The sequence below is a fragment of the Urtica dioica genome, chromosome 7, assembly GCF_054948205.1.
Source record: "Urtica dioica subsp. dioica isolate 48M chromosome 7, U.dioica_male_clone48M_v1_H2, whole genome shotgun sequence".
Lineage (NCBI taxonomy): Eukaryota > Viridiplantae > Streptophyta > Magnoliopsida > Rosales > Urticaceae > Urtica > Urtica dioica.
This window is the reverse complement of record NC_142762.1, coordinates 23,381,586-23,399,717: the sequence shown is the minus strand read 5'-3', so window position 1 is coordinate 23,399,717 and position 18,132 is coordinate 23,381,586. Positions and strand designations below refer to the sequence as shown.

The 18,132-nt window shown below is 48.5% G+C and overlaps 2 long non-coding RNA genes across 4 annotated transcripts in view; both read left to right on the top strand.

Annotated features, from left to right (window-relative positions):
• Positions 1-18,132, top strand: part of LOC149390477 (uncharacterized) — a 91,626-nt gene that overhangs the window by 45,179 nt on the left and 28,315 nt on the right. The window lies entirely within an intron of this gene.
• On the top strand, positions 2,842-11,428 carry LOC149390479 (uncharacterized). 2 transcript variants are annotated; one of them, XR_016300019.1, is made up of 4 exons: positions 2,842-3,070; positions 4,440-4,563; positions 9,997-10,120; positions 11,174-11,428. It is a non-coding gene; the product is annotated as an uncharacterized LOC149390479 (long non-coding RNA). The 2 variants fall into 2 exon arrangements; XR_016300018.1 differs by lacking the exons at positions 9,997-10,120; positions 11,174-11,428 and adding an exon at positions 5,617-5,871.

The following is an 18,132-nucleotide window of genomic DNA, read 5'->3' as shown; positions in this document are numbered from 1 at the left end:
CGGATCTTCGCCGATCAAATCGGCAAGACGATGGAAGTGTACGTGGACGACATGCTCATTAAAAGCCTACTGGCAACTAATCACGTACGCGACCTTAGGGAGATGTTCACAATCCTCCGCCGATATAAAATGAAGCTCAACCCCAACAAATGCGTATTCGGGGTTGAATCCGGAAAATTCCTCGGTTATATCGTCAGCCGACGAGGCATAGAAGCGAACCCGGAAAAAATCAAGGCACTCCTTGAAATGAAGTCGCCACGACGAGTCAAAGAAGTGCAAAGCCTGACCGGTCGGATTGCCGCTCTGACACGCTTCGTGTCTAAAGCCACCGACAAGTGTCAACCGTTCTTCAAAGCTCTAAAGAAGACGGACGGCTTTGAATGGACGGACGAATGCGAAAGTGCCTTCCAAGAAATGAAGGCTTACTTTGGGTCCCCACCATTCCTCTCTAAACCAAAAGAGGGCGAGACGCTGTACGTATATCTCGCCGTCTCTGAAAGAGCTATAAGCGCCGTCCTTGTCCGCGAAGAGAACAAGGTCCAATGGCCAATCTACTATGTAAGCAAGGCCTTACTCGACGCGGAAACACGCTATACCGAGATTGAGAAACTTTCTCTGGCTCTCGTAACGGCAGCTAAGAAGCTACGACCGTACTTCCAAGCTCACCCAATTGCGGTGCGAACTGAGCATCCGATCGGTAAAGCTCTTCAAAAGGGAACGTCGACTCGTATGGCGATCTGGTCCCAAGAATTGAGCGAGTACGGGATTGAGTTCCACCCAAGAACGGCTATAAAGGGGCAGGCCTTAGCCGACTTCGTGGCAGAATTCTCCTACGCTCCCGATATGGGAAGAGCGGAAACTGACCTAAACGATAACGAGCTAACTCGGAAAAGGAAGGTAGACCCAACGGGTCCCATCTGGGAGTTATACGTAGACGGAGCATCTAATGCTCGGGGGGCTGGCGCCGGAATAATCCTAATTAACCCCGATGGGGAAAAGCTGCGATATGCCCTCCACTACGGCTTCCAAGCCTCCAACAATGAAGCTGAATACGAAGCGCTCATTGTAGGGATAGAGCTAGCACTAAAGCTCGGCTCCCATAACCTGCGAATATACTGCGACTCGCAGTTGATCGTAAACCAGGTTAGGGGAGATTACATCGCCAAGGAGCCCAACATGGTCGCATACCTGGCTAAGACGAACTCCAAACTCGAGGCCTTCTCTTGGTTCGAGATTCACCAAATCCCGAGAGAACAAAATTCGGAGGCTGATGCGCTTGCTCGCCTCGGATCTGGCATCGACGAAGACGGATTGGGGACTGTGCTCGTTGAATCTCTCCCACGACCGTCCGTCTCCCGAGACGAAGTCGGGATCATAGAAGTGGCATCTCAGCCCACTTGGATGGACTCAATTGTCGAGTTTTTGCGAAGAGGGGAACTCCCCGAAGACCGCAAGGAAGCCGATAAACTGAGGGCCTTAGCATCCAAATACACGCTCCGAGAGGGCACGCTCTATAAGCGCGGTTACTCGACACCGCTGCTCCGATGCCTCGATAGCGTTGAGTCGACCAAGGTCCTCCGCGAAATCCATGAGGGCATCTGCGGAAACCACGCCGCTGGAACTTCCCTTGCGCTCAAAGCGCTTAAGCAAGGCTATTTCTGGCCTTCCATGAAGCGAGATGCTTATGAATGGGCAAGGCGTTGCGATAAATGCCAGCGCTTCGCGGAAATTCCGCGAGAGCCCCCGACCCCGTTAAGCAGCATCGTTGTCCCACGTCCCTTTGCTAAGTGGGGCGTGGACATCATTGGCAAGCTCCCTAGAGCGCCAAGGCAATACGAGTACGCCATTATCGCCATCGACTACTTCACTAAGTGGGTAGAGGCCGAGCCGCTTGCCAGAATAACTGAAGCAAACACGACGAACTTCATCTGGAAGAACATCATATGCAGGCACGGTATCCCCGCCTCGATTGTGACTGACAACGGGGCACAATTTGACAACGCGCGAGTAAGAGATATCTGCGATCAACTGAAGATCAGCAAGACCTTCTCCTCGCCGCGACATCCTCAGGCCAACGGCCAAGTCGAGGCAGTCAACAAGACTATCAAGAGCAACCTGAAAAAGAAGCTCGAAGACAAGAAAGGCGCCTGGGCCGATGAATTACCATTCGTCCTATGGGCGTATAGGACAACCGCGCGAAACGCCACCGGCGAGACGCCTGTAAGGACAAGTTTCTGCGTCACTCGTATTTGGAGATAATAAGCGAGTTTCCGTTGTTACAACTAAATTCTCGAGTGGGTTATATTTCAATGGATTTATCGAATTAATTTTAAATATGTTAAGGTTATGGAAATCTCGGAATGAGTAAAGGAATTATCAAGTTTAACTCGATTAATAAATTATATCCGATGAGACATTCGGAAATTAATTTAAGAAATAAATTCTCAAGAACGAGAATTAATTCCGAGAATCCTTAAATATATTTTAATTAATCGAGAACGAACGAGAAAATTCTCGGTTCGAATCATATAATTATAATCCGTTCGGTTATGGATTTAATTAAATAATTGTATGAAAGGACGTGGTTGTAACAATTTTTATGGGACCCATTTGAAAAAAAAACAAGGAAAAGAGTTTGGATTGTGAATAAGATGTCTTCTTCCTAGCTTGCCACGTCATCTATGACTCATCTTCTTCACAAAGTGATAAGTATCACTTGGCCGAGTGAAGAAGAAAAGAATCGGCAACCAGGAAAAAAAAAAGAAAGGAAAAGAAGAGAAAAGAAGAAGGAGAAGAGAACCCGAGAGAGAGAGAGAGCCGAGGGAAGGGAGAGCAAGAGAGAGAGAGCGGCTGAGAAATAGAGAACGAGAGAGCGAGGGGGTGAGCTCGCGAAGGGGACGCTCGGCCGACGAGCCACCAGGACCGAGACCCAAAGTCGCTGGACGTGCGCGCGGACCGAGAAGAGACGAACCACCGCCGTGAGCCGCCGAGGACACCGGCTGAGAGGAGATCGCCGGGAAAGAAGGGAGAAAGGGCCGGAGAAGACTCGAACCCACCAATTTCACCTGAGGTAAGAGAGATTTTTATTTCTAGGGTTCGAAGTTTTAGGGTTGGAATTTGGGGGTTTTTGATGTTAAGCGAAATTAATGGTTCAAGAGTTGATTTCGGTGATGATTCCTCTGATTATGGTGGTGTTCTTGGTTTTGGACGGGTTTGGGTGTGGTTTTGGTCTTGGCCGTGTAGAATGGTTCTAGCCGTGTGTTTGATCTTGATTTTTTTTGGGACGTGATTCTGAGCTTTACGTTGCTTTTCTAGTTTGAGAATAGGAGTTAACGGTTGTTTCGTTGTTGTGCGTGTGAGTTATATCTGTTGAGAGTCTAGGCTCGTTTTAGGTGGGCTGAACAGGTCTCGGGGCAGCGGGTCGGGATGGCGAAGAGGCTGTCCGAAGGTTGGCGGAGCTGTTGCGCGAGTGACGACGGAGCGGGGCTGGTCAGCGAGGTTCATCGGCTCGGTTGGGACGAGCTGTTGGGCCGGGGACGGCAGCGACATTGTGGCGGCTCTCGGGGGGCTGTTCACAGCTGTCGGGTTTCGTTCGGAGACTCGCGAAGTCTCGGTTTAGTGTTAGGAAGTCGAGAAATTTCCCGAGTCTCGACTCTAGTCGCGAACCGTTTTTTTTAGTTTATGTGTCGTGATGTATAAGTACTATTATGTTATTACGGTTCACTAATTATTATATTGTTCAAGTAGTCTCGTTTGAGTTATCCTACGTTATTATTATTATGTTTTATAGTCAAGCTCGTTTAATAGAAAAATAAATTAATATGTATCGTTATTAAACTCGTTGATGATTCAATCAAATTATTTAGTATCCTCATTTGATTTACGTTTCAAAACCGAGTTCGACTATAAGCTCGACTCTTTTGATTTGGAAAACGAATATCAACGAGAAATGTTTTATTTACGTTCTCAGACGTTATAACTTGTCAATAAAGAGACAAGTCATAAAATATTTTCTAAAACACATTTGAGAAATGTTGTTTTGAGTTATTTTCATATAACTTACGTATGCTATAGATTGTTAGTAAGAGTTTCTTTATACGTTCTTTTTTTTTAGTTTCGACCTTCGGGAACCTATTCTAAGCCGTGGGCTTTGCCCAGTCAAGAGAATAGGTGGTCGAATAGTGTGTGACGTTTTTTAGCTTAGATCAGAGAAGTTATGTCAGGGCCTTATTTTTTTTTAGGCGTCAATTCTTTTCTGTATCTCTGTTTTGCCTCCGTGAATTCTCTGTTTTTCGTGTTTGTAACGCTCTGAGTAGCGTGACTAGGAGAATGTTTTGAATACGTTCCGTATGAGTTTTCTTTTAGTAGAAGTGTATACGTTAGTAGATCAATGGACGAGATACTGAGTATGCTCGATGTTCGATCTTTCTCTTCCATAGATACGTCCAGATTGCTATAAGGATTAGCAGGAGAAGCTTACGAGGACTGGGTTATACGTGAAGTTAAGAAGAACCCTTTTATCTGGAAGAGAAGATCTCAGGATTCGAAAGAATCGTTATCCGGGTAAGTGGATTTTAGGCACCTACAATATCAAGAAATATTATATATATCTTTATATATATACATATATTGTACGTGCATTTTCTATATGCTTTCTAGTAAGCAAGAGTAAGATAAACCAAAAGACAATTCACTATCAAGATTAAGGGCTTTAAGCCGCTAACGAATTGGGAAACGGAATTAGTCCGGCTAACAAAAATGGCTAGAGGTAACTAGGAACCCGAGCCTTTGCTATGTGTTTAGCTAGCCACCTTCCAGAGATCCAGTCATAGTGAACTGGATTATGAGAGACTGAAGTTAAGACTCGTATTCAAAAGCGAGAATATTATGATAGGATCTTTGGGAGTCGCATCTCAAGATCTTATAAGTCACGAGTTAATAAGCGAAAAGAATATATGTTAAGATCGGGATTAAACCCGAATTAAGCAGTCTCTCATGTTAAGTTAATTAAAGAGAAAACATAGAATGGTACCGCCTTCGACATATACCCCTTGTTAGCAGGTACCTATTATGCTTCGTGCTGGTACCACATGGGGATTAGGCAGGAGACTGTGCACCCTCCTGTCTGGCGCCAATAAGACATGTGTCGTGCGGATATCATTAAGGGATCCCGAGCAGGAAATGTATTGTATGATGGGAATTGCCGGGACCTAAGCTGGCATATTCTCAAGTAAGAGGAGTTACCGGGACCTAAGCTGGTAATTCCATAGTTATGATTAAAGCAAGTATGTTATGATGTGAATCACCGGGACCTAAGCTGGTGAATTCTTAAGTAAGGGGGATCTCTCGGGACCTAAGCTGAGTGATTCCTAAGCAGATGAATCTATCGGGACCTAAGCCGATTGGTTCTTAAGCAGGATGAATCTATCGGGACCTAAGCCGATTGATTCTCAAGTAAGGTGGATTTATCGGGACCTAAGCCGATACTTCCGCAAGTTATGAAAAGATATGATCTCATGTTATGTATTGTTTATGTGTTATGTGCATTGTGCATTAGATATGTAGATATCCGCTTACTGAGTCTTTCGACTCACAGTTATTATCTTGATATTGTAGATAAAGGAAAGGCCAAAGAAGACTGAGCAGAGCATCAGCGAAACCGGTAAGTAAGTAGGCGTGTGTATGTACGGCTGCCGACCTGTGGCTAAGTCAAGGGCGAATGAGTCTGTTTTGTTTTTAAAAGACGAGTCTTTTGTTTGTAAAGTTTTAAATAGTATGTTTTAAGAAAAACGAAAAATTCGCCCATATTTTTGAGACGTTTATGTAAATATTTTAAAAGTTTTTCTAGAAAATGTTTTCTGGAAGCGCTTCCACCAAGGTTTTTATGAATTTTATTTATGTCAAGTAAGATACGAAGATCTCTGCCGCGGCTCGCGGGCGAGCTAAGGCTCGCGGGTCGTGACAGAATTTTTGGTATCAGAGCCCAGGTTGAGCCGTTTCTGTAGACTTGTGGTCGTACATACACTATCTTACTTACTTATAAGTCAGTTGATGTCTAAGATAGCCTTATCTATAATATCTTGTTGAGTCTTTGTGAAAGATAGTGGTTATATTAGGATAACTGTGTGCTTACCCATTCCTACTTATAGGTGAAGTAGAGATTAAGAATGGGACCTAAGAAGCGAACGCAGACGGATCTTTCACAGGAGATGATTGAGATTAGCAGGGCTTTAGAGCGCCAAGCAGAAGATGCTCGTCGAAGGGATGCTCAAATAGAAGAGCAGAACAGGTTGATCACGCAACTTATTGCGCGAATGAACGAGCAGCAACCTCCACAGGGTCAACAAGACCCTGAACCCCAGGCGCATCGACCAGAACAACCTGGAGGACAAGGTGAGCACGTGCCAAATATGAATAGGAATCCAGATGGTCAGAATGTACAAGCGCCACCACAAGCTCAAGCTATGGCGCCAGATGAGGTTCCGCTGTTCCAGATTCCGATAATGGCACCGACTGTCGGGGAGCCTGTATATGAGCGTTTTCGTAAGCAGAAACCACCGACTTTCGATGGAGATGCTGATCCTTCCCTTGCGGAAAATTGGATTAAAAGGATCCAACAGATCTTCACGTACATGCAACTTACAGATGCTGAGAGGGTTGCATGTGCTGTGAACCAGCTGGAACTTGAAGCTCGAAGTTGGTGGGAAGTAATCGCACTCTATGATGATGTTTCTCATATTACATGGAATCGTTTTATCAACCTATTTTATGAGAAGTACCTGGGTGAAGCTAATCTCTCGGGTAAGGTACGAGAGTTTATGGATCTTAAGCAAGGGAAGCTCTCTGTAGCTGAGTATATAGCCAAGTTTGATGAGCTTGCAAAGTTTTCGCCCTCTATGGTACCGACGGATCAGTCGCGCAAGATGAAGTTTATGCATGGACTCAATGTGGAAATTGTGCGTCAGGTTGATAGTGGCGACGTTGGGCCACGAACTTATGCGAATGCCGTTCAAAGGGCATTAAGGATTGACGGTTGGCGTATAGCACAGGTCAATCCAGCTAGCGAGTCAATGACCATCCTACAGGAATCTGTAGCGGAAGTCGAGAAGAAGAACTTCACCGACAAGAAGAAAAAGAGTTGGGATAGAAACTCCAGGTCTAGGGCGCAGGGAAATGAAGGAAGCTACAGAGGAAATCAAAACGAGAACAAGTACAAGAGGCCAAGGGTTAATGATTTCCCTACGTGCAACAAGTGCGGCAGAAAGCACTCAGGCGAGTGTCGCATAGGAACCTCAAACTGCTACCGGTGTGGCTTAGAAGGTCATTTTGCACGGGATTGTCACGTTTCAGAAGAGAAGATCGCTTACCTGAAGAATCAACCTAAGGCCAAAGCTCGCGTCTTTAGCATCTATGGAGATGAAGTAAAGGAGTCATCGTCTGGAAGAACCGGTTAGATTCCTATCCTTTACTCTTCAGTTATGCATTCCTGTATGTGGGAACTATGCATGTTCGTCTGTTGTGTCCTAGTCAAGTTCTTGATCTTGGTAGATGATGGAGTAGATTCCTGGTTAGTTATATCTAACAGTTAGGAAGTGACTACCTTATGACCAGAATCAGTCTGCTGTTCATCAAGTGATGACATGTTAGAAAAATGTATCTCTTCTTTTGTTTTCTGAACATGGAAAATTATCTGGAAGCTCGATAGTGTGATGCAGAAGGAGTACCCTGCTTTTCTTTAAGTTTCGAGGACGAAACTAACTTAAGGGGGTAGGGATTGTAAGGACAAGTTTCTGCGTCACTCGTATTTGGAGATAATAAGCGAGTTTCCGTTGTTACAACTAAATTCTCGAGTGGGTTATATTTCAATGGATTTATCGAATTAATTTTAAATATGTTAAGGTTATGGAAATCTCGGAATGAGTAAAGGAATTATCAAGTTTAACTCGATTAATAAATTATATCCGATGAGACATTCGGAAATTAATTTAAGAAATAAATTCTCAAGAACGAGAATTAATTCCGAGAATCCTTAAATATATTTTAATTAATCGAGAACGAACGAGAAAATTCTCGGTTCGAATCATATAATTATAATCCGTTCGGTTATGGATTTAATTAAATAATTGTATGAAAGGACGTGGTTGTAACAATTTTTATGGGACCCATTTGAAAAAAAAACAAGGAAAAGAGTTTGGATTGTGAATAAGATGTCTTCTTCCTAGCTTGCCACGTCATCTATGACTCATCTTCTTCACAAAGTGATAAGTATCACTTGGCCGAGTGAAGAAGAAAAGAATCGGCAACCAGGAAAAAAAAAAAGAAAGGAAAAGAAGAGAAAAGAAGAAGGAGAAGAGAACCCGAGAGAGAGAGAGAGCCGAGGGAAGGGAGAGCAAGAGAGAGAGAGCGGCTGAGAAATAGAGAACGAGAGAGCGAGGGGGTGAGCTCGCGAAGGGGACGCTCGGCCGACGAGCCACCAGGACCGAGACCCAAAGTCGCTGGACGTGCGCGCGGACCGAGAAGAGACGAACCACCGCCGTGAGCCGCCGAGGACACCGGCTGAGAGGAGATCGCCGGGAAAGAAGGGAGAAAGGGCCGGAGAAGACTCGAACCCACCAATTTCACCTGAGGCAAGAGAGATTTTTATCTCTAGGGTTCGAAGTTTTAGGGTTGGAATTTGGGGGTTTTTGATGTTAAGCGAAATTAATGGTTCAAGAGTTGATTTCGGTGATGATTCCTCTGATTATGGTGGTGTTCTTGGTTTTGGACGGGTTTGGGTGTGGTTTTGGTCTTGGCCGTGTAGAATGGTTCTAGCCGTGTGTTTGATCTTGATTTTTTTTGGGACGTGATTCTGAGCTTTACGTTGCTTTTCTAGTTTGAGAATAGGAGTTAACGGTTGTTTCGTTGTTGTGCGTGTGAGTTATATCTGTTGAGAGTCTAGGCTCGTTTTAGGTGGGCTGAACAGGTCTCGGGGCAGCGGGTCGGGATGGCGAAGAGGCTGTCCGAAGGTTGGCGGAGCTGTTGCGCGAGTGACGACGGAGCGGGGCTGGTCAGCGAGGTTCATCGGCTCGGTTGGGACGAGCTGTTGGGCCGGGGACGGCAGCGACATTGTGGCGGCTCTCGGGGGGCTGTTCACAGCTGTCGGGTTTCGTTCGGAGACTCGCGAAGTCTCGGTTTAGTGTTAGGAAGTCGAGAAATTTCCCGAGTCTCGACTCTAGTCGCGAACCGTTTTTTTTAGTTTATGTGTCGTGATGTATAAGTACTATTATGTTATTACGGTTCACTAATTATTATATTGTTCAAGTAGTCTCGTTTGAGTTATCCTACGTTATTATTATTATGTTTTATAGTCAAGCTCGTTTAATAGAAAAATAAATTAATATGTATCGTTATTAAACTCGTTGATGATTCAATCAAATTATTTAGTATCCTCATTTGATTTACGTTTCAAAACCGAGTTCGACTATAAGCTCGACTCTTTTGATTTGGAAAACGAATATCAACGAGAAATGTTTTATTTACGTTCTCAGACGTTATAACTTGTCAATAAAGAGACAAGTCATAAAATATTTTCTAAAACACATTTGAGAAATGTTGTTTTGAGTTATTTTCATATAACTTACGTATGCTATAGATTGTTAGTAAGAGTTTCTTTATACGTTCTTTTTTTTTAGTTTCGACCTTCGGGAACCTATTCTAAGCCGTGGGCTTTGCCCAGTCAAGAGAATAGGTGGTCGAATAGTGTGTGACGTTTTTTAGCTTAGATCAGAGAAGTTATGTCAGGGCCTTATTTTTTTTTAGGCGTCAATTCTTTTCTGTATCTCTGTTTTGCCTCCGTGAATTCTCTGTTTTTCGTGTTTGTAACGCTCTGAGTAGCGTGACTAGGAGAATGTTTTGAATACGTTCCGTATGAGTTTTCTTTTAGTAGAAGTGTATACGTTAGTAGATCAATGGACGAGATACTGAGTATGCTCGATGTTCGATCTTTCTCTTCCATAGATACGTCCAGATTGCTATAAGGATTAGCAGGAGAAGCTTACGAGGACTGGGTTATACGTGAAGTTAAGAAGAACCCTTTTATCTGGAAGAGAAGATCTCAGGATTCGAAAGAATCGTTATCCGGGTAAGTGGATTTTAGGCACCTACAATATCAAGAAATATTATATATATCTTTATATATATACATATATTGTACGTGCATTTTCTATATGCTTTCTAGTAAGCAAGAGTAAGATAAACCAAAAGACAATTCACTATCAAGATTAAGGGCTTTAAGCCGCTAACGAATTGGGAAACGGAATTAGTCCGGCTAACAAAAATGGCTAGAGGTAACTAGGAACCCGAGCCTTTGCTATGTGTTTAGCTAGCCACCTTCCAGAGATCCAGTCATAGTGAACTGGATTATGAGAGACTGAAGTTAAGACTCGTATTCAAAAGCGAGAATATTATGATAGGATCTTTGGGAGTCGCATCTCAAGATCTTATAAGTCACGAGTTAATAAGCGAAAAGAATATATGTTAAGATCGGGATTAAACCCGAATTAAGCAGTCTCTCATGTTAAGTTAATTAAAGAGAAAACATAGAATGGTACCGCCTTCGACATATACCCCTTGTTAGCAGGTACCTATTATGCTTCGTGCTGGTACCACATGGGGATTAGGCAGGAGACTGTGCACCCTCCTGTCTGGCGCCAATAAGACATGTGTCGTGCGGATATCATTAAGGGATCCCGAGCAGGAAATGTATTGTATGATGGGAATTGCCGGGACCTAAGCTGGCATATTCTCAAGTAAGAGGAGTTACCGGGACCTAAGCTGGTAATTCCATAGTTATGATTAAAGCAAGTATGTTATGATGTGAATCACCGGGACCTAAGCTGGTGAATTCTTAAGTAAGGGGGATCTCTCGGGACCTAAGCTGAGTGATTCCTAAGCAGATGAATCTATCGGGACCTAAGCCGATTGGTTCTTAAGCAGGATGAATCTATCGGGACCTAAGCCGATTGATTCTCAAGTAAGGTGGATTTATCGGGACCTAAGCCGATACTTCCGCAAGTTATGAAAAGATATGATCTCATGTTATGTATTGTTTATGTGTTATGTGCATTGTGCATTAGATATGTAGATATCCGCTTACTGAGTCTTTCGACTCACAGTTATTATCTTGATATTGTAGATAAAGGAAAGGCCAAAGAAGACTGAGCAGAGCATCAGCGAAACCGGTAAGTAAGTAGGCGTGTGTATGTACGGCTGCCGACCTGTGGCTAAGTCAAGGGCGAATGAGTCTGTTTTGTTTTTAAAAGACGAGTCTTTTGTTTGTAAAGTTTTAAATAGTATGTTTTAAGAAAAACGAAAAATTCGCCCATATTTTTGAGACGTTTATGTAAATATTTTAAAAGTTTTTCTAGAAAATGTTTTCTGGAAGCGCTTCCACCAAGGTTTTTATGAATTTTATTTATGTCAAGTAAGATACGAAAATCTCTGCCGCGGCTCGCGGGCGAGCTAAGGCTCGCGGGTCGTGACAACGCCATTCTCCCTTGCATATGGGGTCGAGGCTGTGGTTCCAATTGAAACCGAGATACCCACATTCCGAGTCGACACGTTCGACGAAGCGGAAAACAACGAGGCCATGCGCCTTGAGTTGGACCTGATCGACGAAAAGAGGGCGGAAGCATTCAGACGCCTCGCCGCACAGAAACGCAAGGTCGAAAGATACTACAACTCCAAAATCAAAAGGCGAACCTTTGCCGTCGGAAGCCTTGTCCTCAGACGAGTGTTCCAAAACACACAAGTCCAAGGCGCCGGCGTCCTAGGCCCAAACTGGGAAGGCCCTTACAGAGTCCGCAAAGTCATTCACGACGGGACATACTACATCGAGCACACGGACGGGACTCCGATTCGCCACCCGTGGAACGCGGAGCACTTGAGGCAGTACTATCAGTAGCTAGCGTCCCCCGCTTTTTTATCGCTTTTTATTTCCATTTTCAATAAGGCCTACGAGCCAATGTTTTAGGATTTAAATTTTCTCGCAAGTTTTTTTTTTCGCAAAAGAATAAAACTCAAGTTTTCCATTTCAATTTCGTTTTATGCAAGTTTTCTGGTTATCAACATTTAACTTATAACCCAAAAAACTTAGGGGGGCTAGCTATGGTAAGGAAACTCTCAAAAGAACACGCTCCACCAAAAAAAAAAAAAAAAAAAAAAAAAAACCTAAGACGCCTACATGGCGCACGTAAGTCGAGTAAAGGCGCAACCCGTAAGACGCCTACATGGCGCAACCTAAGACGCCTACATGGCGCACGTAAGTCGCGTAAAGGCGCAACCCGTAAGACGCCTACATGGCGCAACCTAAGACACCCACATGGCGCACGTAAGTCGCGTAAAGGCGCAGCCCGTAAGACGCCTACATGGCGCAACCTAAGACGCCTACATGGCGCACGTAAGTCGCGTAAAGGCGCAGCCCGAAAGACGCCTACATGGCGCAACCTAAGACGCCTACATGGCGCACGTAAGTCGCGTAAAGGCGCAACCCGTAAGACGCCTACATGGCGCAACCTAAGACGCCCACATGGCGCACGTAAGTCGCGTAAAGGCGCAGCCCGTAAGACGCCTACATGGCGCAACCTAAGACGCCTACATGGCGCACGTAAGTCGCGTAAAGGCGCAGCCCGTAAGACGCCTACATGGCGCAACCTAAGACGCCCACATGGCGCACGTAAGTCGCGTAAAGGCGCAGCCCGAAAGACGCCTACATGGCGCAACCTAAGACGCCTACATGGCGCACGTAAGTCGCGTAAAGGCGCAACCCGTAAGACGCCTACATGGCGCAACCTAAGACGCCTACATGGCGCACGTAAGTCGCGTAAAGGCGCAGCCCGTAAGACGCCTACATGGCGCAACCTAAGACGCCTACATGGCGCACGTAAGTCGCGTAAAGGCGCAGCCCGTAAGACGCCTACATGGCGCAACCTAAGACGCCTACATGGCGCACGTAAGTCGCGTAAAGGCGCAGCCCGAAAGACGCCTACATGGCGCAACCTAAGACGCCTACATGGCGCACGTAAGTCGCGTAAAGGCGCAACCCGTAAGACGCCTACATGGCGCAACCTAAGACGCCTACATGGCGCACGTAAGTCGCGTAAAGGCGCAGCCCGTAAGACGCCTACATGGCGCAACCTAAGACGCCTACATGGCGCACGTAAGTCGCGTAAAGGCGCAGCCCGTAAGACGCCTACATGGCGCAACCTAAGACGCCTACATGGCGCACGTAAGTCGCGTAAAGGCGCAGCCCGTAAGACGCCTACATGGCGCAACCCAAGCCGCCTATATGGCGCACGTAAGTCGCGTAAAGGCGCAACCCGTAAGACGCCTACATGGCGCACGTAAGTCGCGTAAAGGCGCAGCCCGTAAGACGCCTACATGGCGCAACCTAAGACGCCTACATGGCGCACGTAAGTCGCGTAAAGGCGCAGCCCGTAAGACGCCTACATGGCGCAACCTAAGACGCCTACATGGCGCACGTAAGTCGCGTAAAGGCGCAGCCCGTAAGACGCCTACATGGCGCAACCTAAGACGCCTACATGGCGCACGTAAGTCGCGTAAAGGCGCAGCGCGTAAGACGCCTACATGGCGCAACCCAAGACGCCTACATGGCGCACGTAAGTCGCGTAAAGGCGCAGCCCGTAAGACGCCTACATGGCGCAACCTAAGACGCCTACATGGCGCACGTAAGTCGCGTAAAGGCGCAGCCCGTAAGACGCCTACATGGCGCAACCTAAGACGCCTACATGGCGCACGTAAGTCGCGTAAAGGCGCAGCCCGTAAGACGCCTACATGGCGCAACCCAAGCCGCCTACATGGCGCACGTAAGTCGCGTAAAGGCGCAACCCGTAAGACGCCTACATGGCGCACGTAAGTCGCTTACATGGCGCAACCCAAGATGCCTACATGGCGCGATTTGAGACGCCCACGTGGCGCAATCCGGCGCACGTAACACACCTACGTAGCATGGTTTACTCGCAGTTGAAAATACTTAAGAACGCAAACCATCCAAGTGACTGGCGTGTTTGAAAAAGTATCCTGCTGAGATAAAAGGATGGACAAAATCATTGACACAAACAAGTGACCATCCATGCATGCCATAGAAGATAAATGTGCGAAAACATTCGTAAAAATAAATGAATAACTCCTCATAAAAGAAAGGGGCAACTGCCTCAAAACCTAGAAAGCATGCGCTAAGACAAGTGCGCTAAAGGGAAATATCCTAGTAAGCAAGCGCTAAGACAAGTGCGCTGAACGGAAAAACCTAAAAAGCACGCGCTAAAACATTTGCGCAGGAAAAATAAGGAAAGAAAACGGTCACTCGGCGGGATCGTCGCCCACAGGGTCGGCCCCGTCAAGTGGTGGGAAAAGCGAGTCGAAGAAGTCGAAGGTGACCCCCCGAGAAACATTCTCGGCAGCTGTGGCGTCCCGACACTCCACCGCCGCTGCATGCCTCGCCTCCTCGACTCCGACATCAAAGTCGTCCTGAAGGTCGGACGCAAGCTGCTCCGCCGCGGCTTTCTCCTCGGTGACCCGAGCCACCTCCTCCGCCAAGGAGTCACGCTTACGCTCCGCACGAACACGGGCAGCCTCACTCGATGTAAGCTGGCCCTGAAGAATGCCAACTTCTTCCGTGCGCGATTCCAACTGACGTCGAAGGTCCCGCGCTTCGCTCCGGAAGACCTCCGTCGATCGAGTCGCCACTTCAAGGGCTTGACGTTCCGTCGTTAGCTCCTCGGCCATCTTCGCCACCGCCGCCTGAGCACGGTCGCACTTGCCGCGGGTAACTCCCAGTTCCACGCGAGCCTCCTGAAGCTGCTCGCGGAGACTCGCAAACTCCGCCTTTGAGTGAGAACCTCGCTCGGCGTGAGCCAACTGAGACTTCGCCTGAGCAAGCTCCTCCCGAGCGCGACTCATCCGCCTGATGAGGTCGTGAAGGATCTTCTCGCCCCGGGTCGCTCGAGCAAGCACCTGAGAAGGCAAAAAGACAGTTTAGCGAAAGACAGATTCATCGCAAATGAGGCAAGGGAAACTCACTCTCTGTGCATCGGAAACGCCGTGACGAAAGAACTCTACGTCACTGCTGGCCACAACGCTCTTCCACATCTTCATCGAAGATTGAGCAAGGCCCAGGGAACACTCCCCCCTAACCTCCGCGGCCTCCACGTCGACCATCGAATTCACGCGCTTAGAGTCCGAAGACGTGTCTGGCAAAGCCGAGGAGGAAGGTCGCTTCAAAGAAGCGCGAGGACCGCTCTCCGCCCGATGATCGGTATCGAGTTTCTCCCGACCATCCCGCGCAGCAATCCGACGACGAACCGCCGCCAACGACTTCGGGTCCCGGGAAGCCTTCGCTAGACGAGCCCGAGCCCTCGCCCTAGCCGAAGAGACTGCAAAAGCGACAAAGTCAAAACCTTGAGCTAAAAACAAAAGCAAAAGTACGAAACGCCAACATACCTTGAGGATCGCCGCTCGAGAGAGATGATGCGGCACTCGGGGCACCCTCGGTCCGTTGAGGAAACGGCGGGAACCACCCGGTGGAAGCCATCAGCTCAGGAGAACGAAATCGTTCAACGGCTTTCCGAGCCTCCGACATTCCCCGGATCTCCTTCACAAAGTCGAGATCGTCGGCCCCCTCGTTAGCAGGAAACTCGGACAAGGGGCCAAACCGGAGCGGGGCGTCACCAAAAGCCTCCGCCGAGACCCACACCCACGGTCGTCGATTGTACTTCTCTGAATCGATGATCAACTTAGTATTCCGTCGATCGCGGGCCACAAAGAAACTGGGTTGCCCGGGCGCAGGGAAGACCGCGATGAGATTGCGAAAATCACTCACGGTCATCACCCGCTCGGTCTGGCAATGCCACTCCATATGGCACATCGCCACTATGCGGTAGAATGCCGGGCTCATCTGACATGCGTGCACCCCCAGACGGGCGAGAAGCTGCTGAACGATGGGTTGAAACGGCAGCCGCAACCCGCAGTTAAGACTCGCAACTGAAACTGCGGCGAAACCACGACGAGGCCGGAAAGGACGGTCGTCCTTTAAAGGACGGAGAAGCGCCACGGATGACGGAATGGCAAAAGCCTCCCGGAGACCGACGAATGTCCGGTAGGTAAGCGTGCTCGAAGCATCGACCCCCGAACAATCAAAGTCCTCGGGAGCAGCAAGGCCCTCCTCGGGATACCACTCCGTCCTGGCAAGCGACCTCGCCGATACCAACGCCTCCGCGTCAGGGGTCTCGGGCTGAGAATCCCCTGGCTCCACGGAAGGGTCCCTGCCCTCCGACACGACCGCGGCAGCTGCCGACGGTACCTCGGGACACTCCGATGCGAGGCCTTCGGCCCCCGGACATGTCTCTGACTCACCTCCGGGATCTTCAGACTCGGGACCAAAGTCGTCCACACAGTCTATCTCGTCGAGAACCGACTCTAGCGGAGTCACCGCATCCGCGTCCGTAACATCTCCCGGCGCGCCTTGAAAGCCCAAGTCGGACTGCGGCACGTCGAGGCGAACTTTGTCACGGACCCCCCCGCCAACTAAGTTGATCACGAGGCGAGGGGCAGGCTCCCCGGACGCGGGACGATCAAACTCCCCGCCTGTACCGCGCCCAGTTGGCGCGCACCCTTCGAGAGGCTGAGCAGCGGGCACGGTCGCACCCAGCTCGCCTTCCTCCAACCACTGCTCTACTCCGCTTGGATTTTCTTCCACGTGCAGAGGGACTTCCCTTAATCCCGCGAAGAGATCATCCTCTGCGTGTTCAGAACCCTGAAACAAGAGAGAGAAATCAATCTCGGGACTCTCAGCTGAGAAAAGGGGAGGGACACCCATAATGCAAGCGTAAAAAAAAGAAAACAAGCGTAAGAAAAGAGAAAAAATAAAGTGAGGAATAAAGGGAAGGGGGAGGTCTATTTATAGACTTCTAGGGGGGTAGGAGTCGAAATCCTACTCCCACAAGGTGCAAAATCGGAGTAGAAACTCCAAAAAGTCGGAGTTCTCCCGCGCGAAGCGAACCAGCCCCGCGCACGGGGCGCGCCGCGCGCCAAGCCCGCGCGCCGCGCGGGTCGCGCAGCACAGACCGCGCGCCGCGCCGTCCAGGGCGCGCGCCGCGCGGCCACCCCCTGAAAAAAAAAAAAAAAAAAAAAAAAAAGAAGAAAAGAAAGAAAAAAGAGAAGAGGAAAAAACTTTCCTCGGGGCCACAAGGCACGGGAAACATTTTCCTCAAACACCCAACTAGAAGAACAAAAAGTTCATCGCTGGGACGCCTCCCGAACGACGAACTTGGGGGGCTAATGTTGTCGGTCGTTTTCGGAAAACCCGAGACGCCAAGAAGGCACGTCGCTCAAAGGGCCGATGGTCAGGCCGGAGGTCCTGAAGAGCGGCAAATCTTCAAGCCCTCGCCCAAACTCCTGACTCCTCGAGTCGAGCTTCGCTCCTCGAGTCGAGCCTTGAGTCAATCTCCTCGAGTCGAGCTTCGCTCCTCGAGTCGAGCCTCGAATGGTTCCTCGAGTCGAGCCTTTAATCGTTCCTCGAGTCGAGCCTCGAATCATTTTCGAGTCGAGCTTCGAGTCATCCTCGAGTCACTCCTCGAATCAAGTCGCTAGTCGCTCTCGCCGGGCCGAGCCTTGCTCCTCGAATCGAGTCACTCTCATCGAGTAGAAAACTTCATATTTCACGTGAGAAGAATGGCATTCGAAGGCCCGCAAAAGCCCGGCAAGACGAGCCGCCCACTACGCACACAACGCGCTGCGCCGGTCGGCCGGGCAGCAAGCAGCGCGCCGCGCCGTCCAGGCAGCGCGCCGCGCCAGTCAGGGAACCCTGCGCCGCGCGTCCTGCGCCGCGCGACCCGCGCCGCGCCCGGTGACCCGCGCGCCGCGCGTTGTGCGCCGCCCTTCGTGCGCCGCGCGCGCCGTGCGCCTCCACTTGATGCCACACGCATTCCTAGTCCCACATGGACGAAAAAGGGACCTTCTAAGGCTCCCAAACACCTATAAATACCCTCTCCCATTGAGGGGAAAGCCATCCCAAGATATTCAAAAATATCCAATAATTCTCTTCATCTCTTATCGACACGCTCGATTTCTCTGCTTCTC